At 42.8% G+C, this 23,248-nt stretch overlaps 1 long non-coding RNA gene across 5 annotated transcripts in view; it reads left to right on the forward strand.

Annotated features, from left to right (window-relative positions):
• LOC149124729 (uncharacterized) overlaps positions 1-23,248 on the forward strand; it is a 315,134-nt gene that overhangs the window by 114,023 nt on the left and 177,863 nt on the right. For 4 of the 5 annotated variants that reach the window (XR_016213780.1, XR_016213782.1, XR_016213779.1 and 1 more), the window contains one exon: positions 6,960-7,087. This is a non-coding gene — a long non-coding RNA (uncharacterized LOC149124729). Of the gene's footprint in view, positions 1-6,959; positions 7,088-7,870; positions 8,231-23,248 lie in introns of those variants that run through there. The other variant, XR_016213781.1, reaches the window with a different exon arrangement.

Raw genomic sequence — 23,248 nt, forward strand, 5'->3', positions numbered from 1 at the left:
ATAAAATTCTTGTAAAAATGTATGTCTTTAGCAAAAGCTAAACTGAAATTTTAACAAATGTGGATTTAGATCTGACTGATCATTAAGACTGCTGTATTTTAGTGGGAGAAGTCAGGGTATCCTCGGAGATCAGATGATGACAGGAGGTGTGTTAGTGTGAGATTCTCTTCAGTTTTGGAAAAAAGACTGAATAAATTCTGAGATGAGATTTGCTTAACATCATCTGGACTAGAATCTTGATGCCCCTACATGGCATGATATAAGATTGACAATAGTTGACTTTGGGAGAATATTTATAGTATCAAGGCTGCCTTATCTAAATCTCAAGGCAAGATAACACCTTATGGGGCAAGGGTGAAGACATTCTCTGAAGGCCACACACACATGTTCAAATTATTGGTCATAGGGGTGGAGAAAGAAGAGGGTATTCCATCAAGAAGGGGGGGAGGATCTTCTTTCTGGAACTTGAAGGTATCTTAGGGGCCAGGGTTCAAGGCAGGGGAGAAGTCAGTTTAGATATCTTTGCAGGTTGAGTCCAGTTGGCTACTGACAGATGGTGAACAGTCAGTGTAGTGCTTAGAGAATTCCCTCTTGGAGTTGTGTGTTACCCCAGGTCTTCAGGACATTGTTACTAACTGTTACAGATCAAATTCAAGGGAATGCAATGGGTTGACCATGTGTTTTTACTTTCATTTCTTTCTCAAACCCCTCTGGAATGATAGAAAGTGAATTTTTGGAAAAGTCTTTATCCACAGTGACAAATAGGAAAGGAGACAATGACAATGAAATGTGAAGATTGGAGACCAGTTGGATGAGTAGGGACAGATTTAGCAGACCTGAGATTGTGTGAGGAGTGAATGGAAAAAATTGGGAAACAACTGTAGTGTCAGCGAGGAACTCCTCAGAAGGTAAAAACATTGGTACCACTGCAGAAGTGGGTGTGAAGGAGGGGACTAACAATAGAAGTTTGCTGAAATTCTATTTAGGGAGCAGTTAGAGCCCCAAATCCTTGCCTCCACCCACAACAGCTGCACTACTGCTCTTCTCTTATTCTAGCATAAGATGGGAGAAGATGAGCCAGAAGCTCACTAAAGTGAGGGCTGCCAGACACAGAGGTGGAAGTATCACAGTGAAACTGGGAAGGAGCAGCAGGCAGGCTGATTCCTGCCATGGTGTACCCCTTTGGTATATCCCAGATCAGAGCCATCAGTTGGCATTTTCAGTCACTGCTTTCACGTAGAAACTGAATCATATATCCCAGAAGGAAGTCTATAACACAAAAAGCAGTAGTTAAGAACAAGCACACAAAGTTCAAACAACTTGGAGGAAGCAAAGATTATGTGAGTGCCATGTAGAATTTGCTATTCTACAGACATGTGAGAGAATAATTTTATCTATGGAATAGGAATATAATATTGAGTATAATAATCAAAAAACAAAAAGCTTTTGGAAATTAAAAATACAGCAGAGGCATGGGCGTTTGGGTTAAGATGCCCATATTCCATATCCCATATCCAATATTAGAGGATCTCAGTTTGATTCTCAACCAGTTCTGGCTCATGACTCTAGCTTCATGCCAGTGCTGATCCTAGAAGGCAACAGGTAATGGCTGATGTATTTGAGTGCCTGCCTCCACATGGGAAATCCGGATGGAGTTACTAGATCCTGGCATTAGCCCAACCCAGCCCAATCCTGGTCTTTGTAGGCATCTGGGGAGTGAGGCAACAAGCAAATGGGAGCCCAGTCTACCTGTCTTCTCTCTCTCTCTCTGCCTCATGCATAAATAAGACAAAGAAAACTACTTAAAAATGATAGCAGGAATGAAAACCTGGAAGAATTAAAAGATGTTTGAGAAAATTTCCAGAAAGTATAACAAGAAGGCAAAGAAATACAAAACAGAAAGAGGGAGGAAAAATATATCATCAGTCCAGAATGTCCAACACCAAAAACATAGGAGCTCTAAAAAAAGAGAACAGGAAAGCTTAGGAAATTATATCATACAAAAAGAATTAAAACAAATATCAGAATGAGAAGGCATGAGTTTTCAGAGTGAAATGGTCTCACGCTAAAGCAAGACATTTCCAGACACTGGCAGCAAAGAGCTTGCATGACTCCAGAGTGGAGAGAAAATAGTTGTTACACACAAGGTGTGAAATCAGGATGACTTTGGACATCTCCATGAAATATTGGAAACCAGAAGGCAATGGAGAGATGCCTTAAAGAAAAATGAGTCCCCACATAGGATTCTGTACCTAGCCAAACATAAATTTTTGGTGAGGCTAGAATACAGACATTTCAAACACAAGTCTCAAAAAGGTTATCTTTTGTATATTTGTTTACATTTGTATAACATAATTTTCTATTTTATTTATTTGTTTAATCATAATATAACATTACATAACATTAATCATAATGTTATGATTAAACAAATAACTAAAATACAGAAAAGGAAGACATTGTAAACTAGGAATGCACCATCAGAGAGAAAAAAAAAAAGAATTGCTGGGGCAGTTGGCTTAGTGTGTTCAGGCTGCGGAGAGAATGTACTACAAATTGGGTGGTTTATAAACAGCAGACACTGATTTTTACACTTGATGAGGCACTGGTGGGCTCTGTGTTTGGGGAGGGCCTTTCCTGACTCACAGCATTTTGTCTCTGCACACTCACTTGGTGGAAGGGATTTATGAGTTCCCCAGAGCCTCTTTTAGAGGAGCACTAATCCCTTCATGAGGGCAGAGCCTCCCATGAATAATCACCTCCCTGAAGGCCCCACCTCCTAACACCATTGCCTTGGAGGTTAGGATTTAACAGGAATTCTGGGAGGGCATAAGTCTTTGTCTATAGTATAGTCAAATACCTTCCACAACTCTGCTGTGAATGAAATTTATCCATAATGAAATATATGTATTCAAAATTATGTATCCAAAAATGTACCGAAATATCATTAAAATTAAAAATAAATATAATGGTATTGGGAGGATAGCAAGATGAAAAAAGTATATAAGATGGGAGCTAGGAGTTATTACTTTTTACTTGTTGAATATTTTGGTTAGTGCCGCATTAAACCTGTGATTAAAGAGTGGACTGAAAACATGTTTTAGCAAAAATGAAAGAACAAAAGGAAGAAAGGGAGGTTGATGGAGGAACAAAGGGCATTATAGTTATCTTCTTAGAATTGTACCTATGAAATACATGAACTATGTTTTCTTTATATTAATAAAATGTAAAAAATATTCATATGTAATGCAAAAAATAGACCAAAATTTATCACCTAATATAGTAAATTAAAAATATACATCTTATATCCATAAAGCAATATATACATTGACAACTAACTGAGCACCAAAAAGGAAACCTATTGAAGTGAAATGGACACTATGAGAAACAGTGACTTGATCAGCCCTTGTCTGACTGTTGATGAAAAACTTAATACTTTATCCCTTTTAGTATTTTTTTTTGTTCTACTTAATACTAATGGTTGAACTCTTTAATTAACACACAATTATTCTTAGGTGTTTAAATTTAACTGAAAAGTGATCCCTGTTAAACATAAGAGTGGGAATAAGAGAGGGAGGAGATGTTCAGTTTGGGACATGCCTCAATCGGACTTGCCCCAAATGGTAGAGTTAGAAACGTGCCAGGGGATTTCAATTCAATCCCATCAAGGTAGCATGTACCAATGCCGTCTACGAGTAAAGTGATCAGTTTCAGTTCATAATTGATCATAATGATAGGATTAAGTGTCAAAGGGATCGCATAAACAAGATTAGTGTCTGCTAATACTAACTGATAGAATTAAAAACAAGAGAATGATCCAACATGGGAAGCGGGATACACAGCAGATTCATAGAATGGCAGATGTCCTAAACAGCACTCTGGCCTCAGAATTAGCCCTAAAGGCATTCAGATCTGGCTAAAAAGCCCATGAGAGTATTTTAGGCATGGAAAGCCAAGACACTGTGGGGAAAAAAAAACAACGAAATGAAAGATCCCTGTGAGTGAGATCCCAGTGGAAAGAACAAACCATCAAATAAAGAGTTACCTTTCTCTGAAGGGAGGAGAGAACTTCCATTTTGACTATGACCTTGTCTAAATAAGATTGGAGTTGGTGAACTCAAGAGGCTTCGATAGCCTTGGCAACTCATGACAAGAGCCCTGGGTGATTACTGTTGCCATAAACAAGAGTGTCAGTTGTTAAATCAACAACAGGAGTCACTGTGCACTTACTCCCCATATAGGATCTCTGTCCTTAATGTGTTGTACTATGTGAATTAGCAGAATAACTAGTACTCTAACAGTACTTTACACTTTGTGTTTCTGTGTGGGTGCAAACTGTTGAAATCTTTACTTAATATACACTAAACTGATCTTCTGTATATAAAGATAATTGAAAATGAATCTTGATGTGAATGGGATGGGAGAGGGAGCGGGAAATGGGATGGTTGCGGGTGGGAGGGAGGTTATGGGGGGGGGTGGAAATCCACTGTAATCCAAAGGCTGTACTTTGGAAATTTATATTTATTAAATAAAAGTTAAAACACACACACACACACACACAAAAACCTTAATCTCATGGGAAAATTTTCCCTCCATGTCATGTATAGATTTCTTTAACTCATGAATTTGCTTCTGAGTAATCCTGTGATCAGCCTTTTGAATTCATTTTCAGGCATTTAATTGATCTCTTCATCTTCACATTTAATATTGAAGTCTTGTGTTCCTTTGAGGGAGTCACATTGTCTTACTTATTCTTGTTTCTTGAATTTCTACATATATTATTTTGAGGCATTTGTGCAAATACTTGCTGGTTTTCACCTCTCCTTTACCTTTGGACTATGCCTCTGTGGCTTAATGTAGTGTCAGCTCCTTCACTGAATATTCAGAGGAATGTTCTGAGTGTGGCCAGGGAGCTCTGGTCAGTGCCTCAGGGTAAGGCAAATATTCAGGGTGATACCCAAGTTCAGCATGGTAGATCTCCTTTATTGTGTATGATACCTCTGTTGGAATCCTACCCTCACTTCTTCTCTTCCAAGGTGATGAATGACCAGGGTAAACGCACAGTGGGCGTGACATTCACCCATGCTGCCTCATGAACCACTAAAGGATTGTAAAATGATCTGTACAATCTTTTAGTGTGAACATGAAGCCCTTTGCAATGACCCACCCCAAGCAATTAGGGAGCTCTTGGCCTCTGGTGCTGGGTACTGTGTTTTCCCAGAGACCCAGCTACACCTTGAGCCCTGTTTTGCATTTACAGAGTCTTAGCCCACAAGATTCCCACAGGTATGGGGTGCAGAAGATGAGCTCTGCCCTGCTAGCCTGTCCTGTCCATGGAGAGGAAGAGACCTCCCAGAGGCATTTGCCGGCAGTTTGAGCCCCAGAGCCTGTGATATGTTAAGAGGATGGGGGACCTCACAGTCCTGTGTGGGTGCTCAGTCCCCTGTCAACTCTCCAAGTCAGATTCAAAGTAAGTGGGGAACACAAATCTTTCTCCCCCTGGTAAAATCCCCTAATCACACACATGCACAAGAGCCATCACAGGTGCAAATAGAGTCAAAATGGCACCTTCTCCCAACCAATTGCTATGCACCCGTGTTGGGGGACAGGGAGAAAGAAACATGCTTTTCTTTTAGTAAAATTTATTTTTAATTTGTTTGTATCTCATAAATGTAACATTATCTATATAGTAATTCTTCCCGCGATGCCTGCCCTCCCACCTATTCTTACCCATTCTCTGCCCACTTCCTGCTCCCTCTCCTGTTTTATCCGAGAAAGAAAAACAAAGAGAAAGAAAAAAGAAAAAAAGAAAGAATGGAATAAATATAACTAAGAAAAGTGTTCCTCAACAGTCTATAGTCTATACAAGGGCTGATCTGTGTTATTGCTTCTTGAAGGTGATTTTGCTTCCCCCCCCTTTTTTTTTTCCCTTTCTACCCCCCTTTATTTCCTTTTAGAAACTTAGTTGTCTTTGAAGAAGAATCCAAGGATGATGCATCTTTTGTGAGCTCTTAGACATAACTATTACTTATGAGACATAATAATATCCTCCTTTTAATATACTAAAAGGAAATGATTCTTGAGAACAAGTTTTACTATTAAGTTTCATGGTACAACTTTTTGGGGAGAGGGGTCCTGCATGGGAATTTAGTTCACAGTGACTCTTGTTTATTTAACAGGTACCACTCTTACGTATGACATCAATAATTACCCAAAGCTCTTGACATGAGCTGCTTTGGCTATGGAAGCCTTTTGGATCTGCTAGCTTGATAAGACCATAAGCAAAGTGGAAGTTCTCTCCTCCTTTCAGAGAAAAGTATGTCCTCCTTTGGTGGCCCCTTCTTTCCACTGGGGTCTCACCCACTGGGGTCCTTTATGTAGAACATCTTTTGCTGGAGTGTGTCTTGGCTTTCCAGAACCCACTTTTCTTTTGCTGCATTAGATGGGTACCTTGCCCACGTTAGAACTCCGGGCTGGACTCAAAGAAGTGTGGTCCACAAGGCTCTCCCTCTGGCAGTATCATCAGTGACAAGGGCTGCCACAGTCTGCTCCCACCGCACTCTCCCTAGCTGGCGTCTCCTCCAGCTCTCAGCTGCAGGAGTCGAGTGTGGTGTCTGTGCTCCTTGCTATGCATCTGCTCCTTCCATTCTGCTCCATGGCATCTCTCTTCCTTCTGCAGAATTTACACTGAAATTTTTCTCCAACTCCCTCCTGGGAATGCATTTCCTCCACGTGCCTTCTGCTATTTCCCTCTCATCTAAAGCAGTATATGTTATCCCTCACAGTTTTTAAATAAATAAAGTTAAATACATATATGGTGTGGTTGTCTGTTGGTGAGGAGAAATTGAGAGGAATTGGGGCAGGGAGAGGTTACTAATTGTAATAATATGTTTTGTTGTATTATGTAGCTCTTCAAACTTGTGCATATATAACTGATAAAAAATTCTTTACAATGTTGGCAGGTCATCTATGGCTGTAGTTAGAAGGTCCACAAATATGGTAAAGAGAGTCACAGGAAGTATTGGGAACATGAAGAAGTCAACTACCGGACAACAATGTCAATGGCCAAATTCTTGAGCAGGGAATTCTGGTAAGGAGGTCAGGGCAAAAAACCTGACTTTGGGGGACACACAGACATTCTCTACGGCTTCTGGGAATTGAGATGGACAGGAAACCCAGTTGAAAAATCAATCTGTGTGGTATTCAAATTGTGGCATTTGGAATGGTTGCCAGGGTATAGGTACTGGTGAATTAGAAGGGAGTGCTTGGAGGATGGGGAAGAGGTACATATCTGGGTTACCTGTTCAAAGTTCACCTAATAAGTTCACTGTCAGTCCTGCCCTGCAATATGCTGCATGGCCTATCAACACTGTGTCTATGCATTGATATGCTGCATGTACATCCTCTGGTTTCCAAAGCTGCCCAGCTCATCACGATGCCTCCCACCATGATCCAGGCCACCTAGCCAATAGATGCTTATTTATAATTTTACTCACTGATGCAGAGGAGTTTTAGTTTTTCATTAATTCATAATCAAGTCAGACTGTGTCTATTTTATGTAAATGCTACTTAAATTCCAATCAAAGCTCCTATTTTAGCATAGAGTTTTTTCTGCCAAACTGGTAACATGCCACACAATGGGGATCCATGCTAGGATATAGGGCCAGTCTGCTTAGCTTAGGGAAAAGTGAGAGTTGTGCAGTGGAAGTCCTTTATGTCTCTGATATTCTATGAACTGTCTTGTATCTCATTTGAAACATCACAACAGGGGGTGGATTTTTGGTCTAGTAGTTAAGATGCTCACATTGCATATCTGAGTGTCTGTGTTTGATAGTCAACTGTAGTTTCTGATTCCAATTTCTGACCAGTACAGACCCTGGGAGGCAGCAGGTGATGGCTCAAGTACTCAGGTCCCTGGTACTCATGTGGAACACTTGGATGGAGTTCCTGGCTTCTTGATTTGATATCAACTCAGCACCAGGCTGAGGGAGTGAACCACTGGATGGATGCTTTGTCTGCCTCTTGAACAAAACCCAAACAAATTCCGTAACAACTTGGGCTTGAGGTTAAGTCACTTGTTTGTAACCACACAGATATAAGCTAAAAATCAGAGGAAACATTATACCCAAGGTCTCGTATAACTGCTCTGGCACTCTTCTCATGGCACCATTATTTTACAGAGAGGGACTAGACATAAGAAGGGACACCTTGTATTGTTGTCTATACCTTCTCATGTCTTCTGGAAGGACTTGCTGTTACCCAGGTCAAAGACATATTGTACAACAGTAACAGCACAGCAATTCATTTACTCATTCAACATTTATTCATTCAAAAATAAATTTGGGGTATTTTACGATACGGGGATATGGGTGTCATGGTAGGCCTGCACTAGAGCTCACAAACGCAATATAAAAAGTGCTGTGATAAAGGAAGTCACAGGTTGCTGGAAGGGCTGGGTTTCTGGGCATCTCTCTTAGGGGACGCCATAGGCTGGGAGATTTGTTACTTGATTCAAGCAACTTTGTTGGGAAGCCTATAAGTGGTGAGCACAAAGGAAGATAGGTCCAAAGATCGTTTTAATTTTATTTATTTATTGTTATTTTATGTATTTGAAAGAGATAGGGAGGGAGGGAGGGAGGGAGGGAGGGAGGGAGAGAGAGAGAGAGAGAGAGAGAGAATATATCTACCATCCACTGGTTCACTCCCCAAATGGCTGCAATGGCCGGAGCTGACCCAATCTGAAGCCGTGAGCTAGGAGCTTCTTCTGGGTCTTCCATGTGGGAACAGGGGCCCAAGGACTTGGGCAATCTTCTGCCGCTTTTCCAGGCACATTATTAGGGAGATGAGCTGGAAGCGGAGCAGCTAGGACTCAAACTGGTGCCCCATATAGGATGCTGGTGCTGCAGACCAGGGCTTTAACCCACTGTGCCACGGTGCCAGTCCCCAAAGACCATTTTTAATCCATGATGGCCATAGGGAATGTCTCCTGGGCTAATTCCAAGAGGCTTCCCAATATACTCAATGCATCTAGTTGTCTTTCAAACCATCATGCGCTCCTGACATGCAGGTTGTTCCTGGGTCACTGAGGGCTAGAAAAGCCTCATTGTTCAGAGCTAGTATGTGTCATTCAAAGTAGGCTAAGCTATATGATGGTAGCAACTGACCTCCTACATATCAGTTGCTTAACACAGCAAAGGTTAATCTGTGGGTTGGCCAAAAATAAGTTCATGGCAGTCAGGACTAAGACTGATGGGTGCTCCATACCCTACATGTTCTCCCACTAGTTCCAAGTGGGAAAAATGGGATGTGATAATACAAATCATCTCTTAAAGGGTTTCACCTTTAAGTCATATGACACATTTCGACTGCAGTTTCATTGCAAAAGTAAGTCATACAGTTACATCTAAATTCTAAGGGATCAGAGAAATGTGAGTCTACATTGTGCTAGGGAGAAAAATTGGAATTTCTATAAATGGTACTAAAACTAGCCACGTTTTCAGAGTCTTCAGCAGAGCCTTCATCCTTTGGGATTTCACTCAAGTCTACGAATTCCTGGAGGCCAAAGACAGTGCTTTGTGCATCCCTATATTCCAATGGCCTAGCACAAAGCCTGGAATGGAATAGATTCTTGATAGATATCTGTTTAATGAATTAATCAGTTAAAAAATAAGATTCATTCTTAAAAGATAAATTCTTCCCAATGGTGTCCATGGAAGTCTACATTGCCTTTAGTATTTTAATTGTTTCTGAACATCACCCCTGTTTTTGCTTTCTTAACATAGTTAGAAAGATAGCCCATAAGCCTGCGAACCCTGCCATGAGACACAAACTCAAATAACTGTGTTTTGAGTCTTACTGATGGAACTTGGGAATAGCAGCTAGTGCAGCCACGTGTGTGCATGTCTAAGGGAGAGGTCAGGGGAAAGGAGGGCAGGTGACCAAGCAACTTCCAAATGTGAGAAATGAATATCAGAGCAAGGCCCTGGAAGAGCAGCAAGGGACTTGGATTCTTCTCCCTGAAACATTGGTGAAAAGCAATAGGCAGTCTACTGAGACCAGAGTTTTGGCTCTGTTTGAATAGATGCCCTTGCAAGGGCTCCCAGAAAGGATACTGTGTTTTCCAAGGTAGCAAAGCCTATGCCAAGTTTCTGTGCCTGGAGTAAAGGCCACAAAATCAAATAATATAGCTATAAATTTAGAAGACATTTAAGTCACTGGTTGACTGCTAGAGTATATCTATAGCAGCCACAAAAATTGCCAGAACAGGATGGGTAACAAGCAAGTTATAATCTGATATGCTACTCATTTATCACTGCTCTTCATGTGCGACATCTGGCAGTGATCTCTATCTTTGTTGTGCTGCTGTAGACAAAAAGATTAGTGCATGACCATGGATGTGTGTATGCAACAAGACTAACAAAAAGCTGGTGACTCGGAACAAAGAACAGTGTCAGCTCAGTGCTGTGTGTAGGGCATGAACCTGACAATGAGGCACAGAAATGAAGATGAAATGTCTTTCCTGGGGGATGGGTGGCTGAAGGTGGCATCCACTGGATAGGTAATGCACAGCCTTTTCTCTGAAAGGAATGAAGGACCATCCTAGTGCCTGTGGGTAGGGCAATTTATGGTCACTTTTTCTGCTACCACAACCGACAGCTTTCACCAGTGTCATAGGTTTCTGTGTTTGCACACAGGCCTGCTGTACACCTCTCGGGAGATGGCTAGCTGTCGCATGTATGTATGAAGTGCTTTGGAATTCTATAGACTGTTGAGAGGATCAAGCTACTACCCAGAGAGCTGTGGAAAGAGACTGCGTTTTTGGTCTTTCTTCTAACCAGTGTTCCCAGATGGGGCCAAGGGTGCTGGAACTCTAGTGTGAGGCTGGCAACAGATCTCCCCACACTGGTCTCCCCACCCTTCTTCCAAGCAGCAGCTGGTCTGCTCGGGCAGACCCCTGAATGCTTGGCCTTCTCTGTTCCTCGTGTTCAATGAGTAAGGATATGAGCTTGATGCTCATTCACGAGAGAGGTAGATCCTGTAACTGAGGGATTATTAACAAATCCTACCTGATGCTACACAAGCAATATTAGCTTCTTTATTTTATTTTATTTTTATTTTTATTTTTGACAGGCAGAGTGGACAGTGAGAGAGAGAGACAGAGAGAAAGGTCTTCCTTTTGCCGTTGGTTCACCCTCCAATGGCCGCCGCGGCCGGCGCGCCAGGTGCTTTTCCTGGTCTCCCATGGGGTGCAGGGCCCAAGCACCTGGGCCATCCTCCACTGCACTCCCTGGCCACAGCAGAGAGCTGGCCTGGAAGAGGGGCAACCGGGACAGAATCCGGCGCCCCAACCGGGACTGGAACCCGACGTGCCGGCGCCGCTAGGCGGAGGATTAGCCTAGTGAGCCGCGGCGCTGGCCAATATTAGCTTCTTTAATAGAAAATAATGGGAGTTTCAATTTCTCTTGGAGACAAAGACTAATCTTTTTAGACTGACCTGCTCTGAGTGAGCCTTTGGGGATAACTGATTTTCACTCAAAGTGGCTTGTGAATTTGATACAGGAATTCTTTCTTTACATTTTCTGAAAAAAGCCAATTAGTAAATATTTTAGGCTTTGTCAGTCGTGGTCTCTATGTGTGTTCTTTATTAAAAATGTTAAAGCCATTCTTATCTCAAGGACTGTGTAGCCACAGACCTTGAGCTGGTTGGTCCATAGCCTTAGTTTGCTGGTACATGCTTTAAAGTGTAAAGAATAAAAACTATTTAGTATATATAATACAAGGCACTAGAGGACTTGCCAAAAGCTAAACCAAGTGGGACCACAGCAGCAGGGGTGTGGCTGTGGACTGGGTCAGTTGCACATTTATGTAGGTCAAAGCAATTTGAGAGGAGTTGGCAACTCCAAAGCACTTCTCCATCAGTCTGACAGAAAGGGCATGATGTGCTCCTGCAGGCCAAGGCTTACACATCCAGGGATTCACAATGAAAAGATAAGCAGCCTGGGAAGATTAGGGCTCATTCTTTCAGGTGGTTTCCAAAACGAAGAGGTGAATTAAAGGGCATGAAATGCAAGACGGCTCAGTTGAAATGCCTTCTAGACAAGAGTAGAAACTACAAACTTCTCTGGCTTGCAGAGGAGGAACCATGAGAGAGGTGAATCACAATTCTCCATACTCTCGCTGTCAGCAGGTTACACCTTGGGTCAGTGTACACTGAAACACCCAGATCGTTTTGGGGAAAACCTGTGACTACTGTGTGTGGAGTCCTGCTCCCCTAGCAGTAGGCTGCAGAGGCCCAGGGCCTGCCAGAGGAGCTCGATAGTGAGCAGAGTCACACACAGCAAGAGGAAGTGGAACATGTGCTGGGCTGCATGGGCCTTGTATGGTAGCCCTTTCCCTGGCATGATTTGTGTGTGACATTCAGGGGACTCAGCTGTTCCCATCACTTCTTATCTGGGGGCAGGGGATATTGTTGATGGAGCTGGATGATGAACTCAAAGGCAGAGTGAATGAGTTTCCCAGGGTTGCTGTAACAAAGAATCACAAACTGAGTGGCTTTAAGCAACAGAAAAGCATTCCATCACACATCCAGAGGCCAACAGGGCAAAATCAGCCCATCAGCAGGGCCATGCTCTTGCTGAGACTCGGGAGAATCCTCCCTGGCCTCTCCTAGGCTGTGGTGGTGATTACTGATCCTTTGCATTCCTTTGCTTGTGTTATATCACTTCTGTCTCTGCCTTGGTCATAATTTGGCTTTCTCCCTTTGTGTCTCTGTCTTCACATGGCATTTTCCTTTCTTTTACATGGACTGCCAGTTAGATCGGATTAATGCGCACACTAATGTCCCCATATTAATCTGTTCATATCTGCAGAGACCTTATTTCTAAATAAGGTGACAGTCACAGATCCTAACTGAGATGAATAGTAGCAGATGCAAATAAACTGTTGAACTTTGAACAGGATAGGGCTCCTCCAACTCATGCAGACATTTAAATCTCAGAGTCTTATATTAATGGTTAATGGGTTAACATTAATGGTTGATGGACTAAGGATAGTGAATTGATATAATTATGGCATTTGGGAGATGGCTTATTCAGATCTTTAGGTTATTGAGGTGTGCAGATGAACACAGAGACTCTTAATCAAAGGGCTAGGTTATCCAAACTAGTGACCCAATTGGATCTCAGAGAATCTGCACATTCAACAGGAACCAAAGAAAATGACTGGTCAGAAAAGGAATTGCAAGAGCTTTCCCTGCACTGAGAGAGGGGAATACTTGTGCACTATTTGTGGGCTCTGGCAATGCCTTGCAAGAGAGCCAGAATGAGCCTATGGGCTTGATTTGCCCCTCTCCTCCTGATGACTCATGCCACAAAGCTTCTAAATAGTTGGGGCCTTAGATTTCTGTTTGGGAAATGGGATGGAGAAAGGCCCAGTGGAAAAAAAAATACTGACTATCAGATGCTCTTTATCCTCAAGGGATGAAATTCCACTGACAGAGGCTTTAAACCACAGATTCTGGATCATTGTCAGTTGGTAAATTTAAATTCCTCCACCCTCTCCCCCCACCTCCATCATCAGGAATAGAGTCTTGAAAGCAGAAATAAAGCTCTCTCCATCTACATCCACTCTCATCGGAATCATACTTCGATCTCCCTCCACATATCAAACAAATATTTACTGCCAGCCTGTGCCAGATGCTGCTGTCTTTGGTGGTGCTGTGCTGAACAGGCCTGACGTGATCTCCGTCTTGGTGGAGCCAACAATCTTTCTCAGGTCTGGGCTGCTGTTGTAAAGGCACTGCTGTCTCCATTTAGGTTGCATGTGGCCCTGAGGGCCACCCCTCGCACCCCACAGCTTGAGCTCTCAGAGGCAGGTTCTTTTCCTTCCACCCCTAGCACAATTTAGCACAAGTCAGTAATTAATGCAAGTATCGTGGGTATAGGTCATATCAACTGTAGCCTGTTAGCCAGCAAGCAGATATTTGATTTTCTCCCATCTCTTTAGTATTCAGCATGCTCTTAAGATGACAGCTTCCTCCTGTCACTCTAACCACCCTCTTTTCCAAAAAGTCACTTATGTAGTACCACCTACTCAAACCAGATTGTTGAGTGCTATTATAACTACTTTAGGTTATTCTGGTGGATCTTCAGATCCCTGATTCTGGCTTCTATAATTCTCTTGTACCTGTATCCTCCTGGAAATTCCCACTGACATTACCCCCAGTAGCCTCCCACTGGTCCCTCTGTCCTCCCAGAATTTCCCCTGCTAACATCCATTAGTATTGTTACTGAAGAGCTCTTTCTTTCTAAAATATGCAAATATGATCATGTTACTCTTTTTAAAAACATTTAAGGGTCTTCTGTAACCTGTGGGATAAAATGTGAACTTCTTTTTATTAGTTGACATTTAACCCCAGGAATCTCACCCTAGACATGTTCAATGCTCACAACTCCCCAGGTAGATCAAGCTTCTCTGTGTCAGCAGAATTCTGAGCCTGGATCACCCTGCTCTATTGTGATCTGGAAATTCCAATTCATTCTTCAAGTCTCCAATTATGTGAATGTGCTGGTTTTGCTAAAGACTTCCCCTTTCCAAGTTTCCCACAACAACTTAGGTTACCAGAGCACTCGCCATATAGATGGTATGTCATTGTTTATTAGTGTGTCTCCCATTCAGCATCCATTCCCTTGTTTGTTTGCTCAACTGATATCCGTTCAACACCTACCATTTGCTAGGCACTTAAAAAACACATGTCCTAGCTGGATTATTTTGTGTTGGCAATGAGGTCTGCTATGACTTGAATGTTTGTGTCCTTCCAAAGTTGAGACCTAATTCCCAATGCAGTAGAATAAAGAAGTGGGCTCTTTGGAAGGTGATTGGATCACAGGCGCAGAGTCTCAAGGAATTGGATTAGTGCTCATATGAAAGAAGCCTGTGGGAGCTTGCTTTCCCCCTTCTGTATATGAGGGTATAGTGAGAAGCACCATTTATGAAGCAGAGAGTGAGCCCTCACCAGAGACTGAATCCATTAATGTCTTGATCTTGGACTTCCCAGCCTCTAGAATTGATAGATATAAGTTTCTGTGGCTTATTAGTTATGCGTTCTATTTTGTTATAGCCCCAATGGACCAAGATGGGGTCTTAGTCTTCTTTATGTCCTCGGTGCTTAGCACACACTTGGCAAATGCACATTCCTCAATGAAGCTGTGACTGAATGAAGCAGAATATTATGGCATTGGTTGCATAAGTGCACAGAGAAACCCCTTTTGTATGTTATTTTATTTTTGGTTCATCTGAAATGTGCTCCTTTCCTCAAAACGTGCCTCCATCTGCCTGCCTAAGAACCCTCACATTCCCAAGGGAGGTCTAGGCCATACCCTGCTGTGTTCCCTTCCCATGTGTCTAATTCTCTCCTCACTCTCCTGTCCCCTCATGACACTCACCACCCAGGAGATTTCTCATTCTTCTCCAGACAAGCTGAACTGCCAGTCTTTCTGGAAAAGAGAGAGGAGTCTCCTGTGGCTCTTTCCCTTCCTGTTTGATGAGGACTGGATATTTCTCATTATCCCACACAACAGGATTCTCACAACAGGGTAGGGCCAAGTCAAATTACTCTCCTGTAGCTGAATCTCATTAATTTCTATCTCCCCAAAAAGCTCAGAGAAGACGAACATGTCACACGCAGGGACTCACATGTCACCCCAGATGGGAAATTTCGTGGGTGCATGTGCATGACAACCATGTGAATTTCTCTAAGGGGCCCTGTGACACCCCCAAGCTCTGAGACACCACACACACAGGCAGTTTGAGTCCTTCTTTCTGAATACCTATAGAACTATCTGAAGCCTCTAGGGTCCCTCAGTCTCATTCCTCTATGTCAAATCTGCCTCTGGCCCTCTCATTGGTTTCTGTTCCTCTTTTGGGTCAACATCCTTCATCCACTGAGATAAAATCCTTAATAGCCATGCAGAGATAAAGTACAAGTTTTCTCGTGCTCTTAAGAGAGCGTAGCCATTCGCTATGTATTAAAGGTTAACTAGGGACACCACTACTCAGACACTATGCTTTCCTAAGAGCCCATCACTGTAGTTACCCATGATATGGAAATACCTACCTTATGACTTGTGCTAAACTTTGTTTTCTTTTTTTTTAAAGATTTATTTTATTTATTTGAAAGACAGAGTTTACAGAGAGAGGTAGAAGCAGAGTGAGTCTTCCATCTGCTCGTTTACTCTCCAAATGGCCGCAACAGTTGGAGCTGAGCTGATCCGAAGCCAGGAGGCTAGAGCTTCCTCTGGGTCTCCCACATGGGTGGAGGGGTCCAAGGACTTGGGTCATCTTCTGCTTTCACAGGCACATTAGCAGGCGGCTGGATTGGAAGTGGAGCAGCCGGGACTTGAACCAGTGCCCATATGGAATGCCAGCACTACACACCAAGGCTATAACCTGGTGTGCCGCAGCGCCAGCCTCCAATTTTTTTTTAAAATGATTTATGTATTTATTTGCAAGTCAAAATTACATAGAAAGAGGAGAGGCAGAGAGAGAGAGAGAGAGAGAAAGAGAGAGAGGTCTTCCATCTGATGGTTCACTCCTCAACTGGCCGCAATGGCCGGAGCTGCACCATTCTGAAACCAGGAGCTAGGAGCCTCTTCTGGGTCTCCCACGTGGGTTCAGGGGCCCAAATCTTCTAGTGCTTTCCCAGGTCTTAGCAGAGAGCTGGATCGGGAGTGGAGCAGCCAGGTCTTGAAGTGTGCCTATATGAGATGCTGGCACTTCAGGCCAGGGCATTAACCTGCTATGCCACAGCATCGACCCCAAATTGTGTTATTTTCTAGTCTATTCTATTCCATATTAAATCACTCCTAAATCCCACCAAATTGATTTCATGACTCACAGTTTGGCCCACAGTTTGACAGCTACTGTTAACATCACATATCACATAGAGCTAAAGAACAAAATGCTTAGTAAAATAGGTAAGAATAGATGATGATCTCTGGCTTAGTGCTATTTACTTGAACTTATAAAAATGCACACGAAAGACACACATCTTACAAGAACATACACAAAATGATACCTTTTCAAATGGTTATCTATGAAATAGTGTAAGGATCTAGCTTGACATGATGGTAGCTGTTTTGGTCATAACTGCCATCTTGACCTTTAGGTGATCCTGACAGTCATCCCAAACCTTATGGGATAAATAGAGTCATTCAGATAACCTGTAATTCTCATCTGATGTCTGGAATGTTAACATTTCTTGAGAAAGTTTTTGGTGCACTCCATTAGCTGTGGAACCTGTTTTCTGTAAAAGATTTTCTATGACAGCATGGAGAGCCATTGTCTTGTGGCTGTCTATGTCCATCCTTCAGCTTGTTAGTCCCTAATAAATTGTATTCTTTATAACCAGAGATTTGTCTACCTCATATACAGGGTTTCTCTCAAACAAGGAGAAGAATAGGAATGTGGTATGGTAATATAGAGAATAATGAAATACATAAGTGGATCAATCAGACAATCAATTAGCTAAATAAATCAATGGCGCGGCCTTGTAAGGATGCTGATAATAGTGGGTAGTGACCTTGTACCTACCTACCTAAGATCTAAAACAAGTTAAAATAAGAATTTACTACTATGGAAAATCTATCATAATACCTAAGATATTTTTCTTTGGTTTCAATTCTCTATTCTCTCCTTTAGAAGTTCTGGTTAAACATATATTAAATGTTTTCTTCTCTTCCACATCACTCAGCCTCCTGAGTTTTCCATTTCTTTAACAATCCATGGTTTTTTATGGATAATTTTTTCAGCTCCAGTTTACAGTTTACTAATTCTGTCTTCAGATGTGTACAGTCTTCTGTGTAATACATTCTTTGAGCCTTTTAAGTTTTTTTCCAGCAATGACATTTTTCATATCTAGAGTTCCATTTGATGTTCATGACAGCATACTTAACTTTGTGATCTTGTCCTTTATGTCTATAAACATTTTATCTATGGTTATTACACACCCATGTCTGATCATTGGAAGTTCTTGGCGTCTGAATCTGTTATTTATTGCTACAGCTAAAGGTGGTGTGACAAGAAGGATTGTCTATAAGCGATTAAAGATCTTTGAGCAAAAGGATGCTCTTCTTCCTAGCCAGAGGGTTATAACATCTCATAGAACCAGGAGTTACTTTGTCCCCTGCCAGTCCAGAGATATTCCACTGGAACTGAACTTTTGAGAAACTGGTGGGTGCCCAGATCTGCAGGTGCTGGGGAGCTGATATTTTCTCACACTATGGCCTCTTAGCTTGTCTGCTTGGAGATTGAATCCAAAATTCTTACACTGCTACAGGCAAGGCTTCTTTCATACTTACCCCTTGGGAAGGGGAGAGCAGCAGGTAATATTGTCCAGACTCCCAGGGACTCCAGCTTTGCCTTGTGCCAGGCATGCTTCCTCTTTGGGGTGTCCAGAGCCACAGGACTCACTCAGGTTCTGCCCTTCTGTTAGTCATACCAGCCTGCATGGATGATAATAGGGGCCTGCCTAACCCTTGTCCTATATGACCCTGGTTCTCAGTCATGGTGGCTTTTGGTTGTGAGCTCATTTTTGCTAGCTCTTAATCTGTGGGAACCCTGAGGGCTCAGATCAGGACTATTTCTCACTAGGAAGGATCTGCATCTGTCTCCTGGGGTGCAGGATCTCCTACTGACCTGTGAGCATGTTGAGTCCCCTCAGGGATCTGTGTTTCAAGTTTAATTTATCCACTGATGGCACAGTGCTGTTTGGATTTGCTCTTAAGACGTCTCCATCTTCCCATCTGCTCACAGCTCTCCACTTTCACCAGTCAGCTCGCTTTTTAGGGACAGTGAGAAGAGTTGGTGTGGATAAATTTTAGGAATTTCTTGTGAGCCAATAGCACATTAAATAGGATCCAGTTGTCTGGTAGCAGAACAGTACTTTCTGGGTATCATATTTGGGAAAATCGAGTTTTACACATATCGTCTCCTCCTCCTAGACTGAGAATTTTAGGGAATGAAAAAATCTGCCCCTCTCTAACACCTAACAGTGCCTGGGTTGTAGTGGGTCCTAGAAAATGTTGTTTTGTTAAAAGAATATATGATATAATGGTACTTTTGCTCAATCAAAACATTACCGAAGCACTTTCTCCATCCCCATAGCAATACCCCTTAGTCTGGATGTTATCTTTATTTATTTTCTTTTTTTAAATTTATTTTTCTTTATTCAAAAGACAGAGTTACAGAGAGAGAGGAGGAACATAGAGAGGGAGGGAGAGACAGAGACAGAGACAGAGAGAGAGACAGAGAGAGAGACAGACAGACAGACAGATATTCTATCCACTGGTTTACTTCCCAAATGGCTGCAACAGCCAGGCTGGGCCAGGCCAAAGCTAGGAGCCAGGATCTTCTTCCAGATCTCCCACATGATTTAGGGGCTCAAGAACTTGGGCCATCCTCTACTGCATTCCCAGGCACATTATCAGGGAGCTGGATTGGAAGCAGAGCAACTGGGAATTGAACTGGTGCCTATATGGGATGCCAGTGCTGCAGACTGCGATTTTACTTTATATGCCACAGTGCTGGCCTCAAGACTTATTTTCTGAACTTCTGCTTTTGTGAGGGAGGGAGAGGGCAGAATCCTTGGGAATCCACATCAGTCACCTAACTCCGCACCTTGTAGGAACAGCGGATGATGGCTACTTCTGAATGTGACGTTAGAAGGTGGTGGAGAACTTCATGACAAAGGTCAGTCTGCTCAGGTGCTTGGGAGGCCATGGAGGTCCAGCTGATGCCTGTATTGTACATACTTACATGCTCACATTTATCACTGTTGGGATGCAGGGTCCCCTGCAGCTTTCCAGTTCAGCCATCAGATCTGCTCTGTCTTGCATGCCCTGTTCCCCAGCAAAATAAGGATTCCTTGCAACTAAGTCACACTGATTGGCAGACTTCCAAGATGGTGTTGTATGCCAGGCTAATAGTGCTTAATAATCAATTAGGCTTATTCATTAGTATTATTAGCTCTCTCCCCCCAGCACCACCTGCAATAAGTTACACGATGGCAGACAGATGCTTTCCAGATGTTCACAAGGCCATCTTGTGGGCTTTCCTCACTCTAATCAGGCAGGCTGTGAAGATGCCTGAGGTGAGGAGGAAGGGTTGAACGTGGGTGAATGAGTGAACACACATTTTCAAAAGAGGAGCCCTGTACACTGGGTCTGTTATCAATTAATGAAGGGTTTGTTGAGAACATGGCATCCTGGCTGCGGCAGACAGATGGTGTTCCCATCTGTAATTAGCTCTGGTCAGGTAGGTGCTGGTTAAGGAAGGAACCACTCCCTTGCTGGTCTCCCTCCCATTGTGGGCGAGCTCATCCCACCTGTGTAGCCCACAGTGGTGGTGGATCTGTGGTGACATGACAGCCTTCCGCTGGCTGGGAAGCGGGGATTGGAAGCTCCTGGGAGAGTCACAGCTGCGCCAGTGCTGTGTCAATCATGATGTTGCTTTTCTACAATTTGAAAACCGAAGTCCTGACTCAGCAGCTTGGATACGTTACCGCTTGCTGATCAAAACTTCTCTGCAGGGGTAGGCATTTGGGACACTAGCATCTCATGTCTGAGTGCCTGGTGCCAATCCTGGCTCCATTTCTAATTCCAGCTACCTGTTAATGTGCACTCTGGGAGGCAGCAGGTTATGGCTCAAGTACTGGGGTCCCTGCCACCCATGTGGAGTCCTGAATGGAGTTCTAGGATCCTGGCTTCAACTTTGGTCCACCTCTGGCTATTGTGGGCATTTGAGAAGTGAACCAGTAAACAGAAGGTCTCTGTCTCTAACTCTCTGCTTTTCAAATAAAAATAAATAAGTGAAAGCTGCTGTTCACCAGTGGGGTGCTTAGGCAGGCTCCAGAACCCAGATTTGTGCCATCCCTGTGACTTTGGTGGAGTGGAGCATACACAGAAACCATGTCTGGCAGCCTTGCATGGCTCCAATACCACAATGCACTCAGTAGTTGTTAGCAACAGCTCCCCTTCCTGGGCTACCCTTCCCCAGCAGGAGAGTCAATGTGAGAAAGCAGCCCAGGCAGTCACTGAGCCTGGATGCTGGATGTTTCTAGCAGTTATCATGTTAAAAATAAAAGTTTCACCAGTCAGCCATGACATGTCACCATGTCACCCCAGGCAAGAGTTTAGCCCTCACAACAGCCCTATTAACATTGTGGCCTCATTTTCCCCATTTTTATAGATGCAAAGACAAGCCCAGAGAGCTTAAGTCATATCCAGGTTATTCAACTACTACAAACTACATAGTCAAAATTCAAACCTGGGTTTTCAATGCCCAGTTATGATTTCATTTCCCTATGTACACGAACTCATTCTTCTTTCATTTAAAAATTTTACTAATTTTTTTGAGAAGTAAAGAGAGAAGAGTCAAACAGATAGGAAGTGAACACTCATCAACTTACTTACTCCCCAAAAGCAGGGGTCTGGGCTTGGAGCTGAAGCAAGGGTCAGGGAACTCAATCCAGGTCTCCTGTGTAGGTGGCAGAATCACAATTACTTGAGCTGTCACTACTGCCCCACACCCCCATGCTGAATCTGCACTAATAGGAAGCTGGAGTCAGGAAATAGAAGCAGGTGTCAAACCTGGTACTCCAATATGGGATGCAAGCATCCTAACAGCTAAAAAAAATAAAAATAAAAATACTCTCGCCCGCAAAGCTCATTCTTCTTGACGCTGAAGTTCATTTTGGGGGTGTTTAGGGTAAGTTGCCTGAAGATTGGTACAATTTAATTTTTGGGAGGGCGTGCTTCAAATTTTAATTTGGTGTAGTCAATGGACAAAGAATTCTTTCCAGCAAAGAACTCGTGAGTCTCTGTAGGTAAGTTCTGGTAGACAATAGTGAGAAGCATGTTTATAGAGAGCACATATATTGTTTATGATTTAGATTAGAGAAATAACACACATTCTTTGTGACTAAACAGCATGCTTGACTTCCTATATTATTTGCCTTGGCAACCTGGGAGCAAGATGGCCTCCAAGAACAGGGGGTTCAAACACAGGAAGGGTGAGAGAGGCAGGCTGGGCTATTTGGAGGCAAAACCCCTGGCTGCCTTGGGGGCTTTCCTTGGGGGACCTCACCCTGTCAGTTCCCTGGGTGAGTCTTCATGGGAGAAGGCCCATGGAAAATATTCCCCCAGGCTACTATCTCATTGGGAAAGGCCTTATATTTGTAAAAGACTGTTTAGGGTGATTGGAAAGTACCAGGACTATGGAGGTTATGATTTCTGATGCATAGAATTGCTTGCTGAAAGCCCTTCCTTGCCACACCTGTAAAGGCCTGAATGCTGAACCTCCACCCCACTTCTAAGCTGTCGGTGTCTGAGCCTTTGTTGGGAATGCTTGATATACTCATCACTCCATCATCGTCCTTAACATGGCTAACCCAAAGTAGGCTGTCACTAGGATGAATTAGGAAATAGGCAACTCACTCACTGAACATCAAGACAGAGATTGAGTTGCACAAAAATGGTTTATATCATATTTAATGAAATTATACATTGAGTACTGATTCAGCTCCTCTATACTTAAACCTGTGCAAAGCGCTGGGAAGGATTCAAAAATAAAACATGTGGCTCCTATGCCTTAAGGAATGGGAATTACAGGTGAGATGACAAATGGTAATATTTTTCCCTTAATTGGGGCTTCTTTCCTCAAATCTCATCATATCTGGATTCTTCCAGCCCTTCAGGACCCTCTCCAAGTGATGTTTCTTCCAGAAATCTCTCTGTCTCTCTGAATTACCAGAGTACAGGTCCTATTTCAGATTGCAAGCTTCTTCAGACTATGTTTGACATCTGAGTCATTGCTGTAGTTCCTTGTTCTAAGACCTAATCCTAGAACACAGCAAGATCTTTATGTATTTTAAATTAATGAGCCATTGAACCAGTGAAAATGCAAGCAACAAAAGAAATATATTTTGAGGATGACATAGGGATTGGGCTAAGCAAAGAAGGAAGGAAGGAACCCAGAATTCTTTTTCAGTGAAGGAAATCTCTGCTCCATGGACAAGGAAATTATTCAACAAAACAGATATCAGGTTTCTTAGAAGTCTATCTAAGGTGAGTACAAGTCGGAGAGGGCAGCAATGAAACAGAGCCTTTTTCATCTCTGATTTTATTGATTTGGGTCTTTTCTTTTTTTAGTTAGTTGGGCCAATGGGGTGTCAATTTTGTTTATTTTTTCAAAAAAC

Source organism: Oryctolagus cuniculus, chromosome 9 (assembly GCF_051225735.1).
Source record: "Oryctolagus cuniculus isolate XC-2025 breed Fujian yellow rabbit chromosome 9, ASM5122573v1, whole genome shotgun sequence".
Taxonomy (NCBI): domain Eukaryota; kingdom Metazoa; phylum Chordata; class Mammalia; order Lagomorpha; family Leporidae; genus Oryctolagus; species Oryctolagus cuniculus.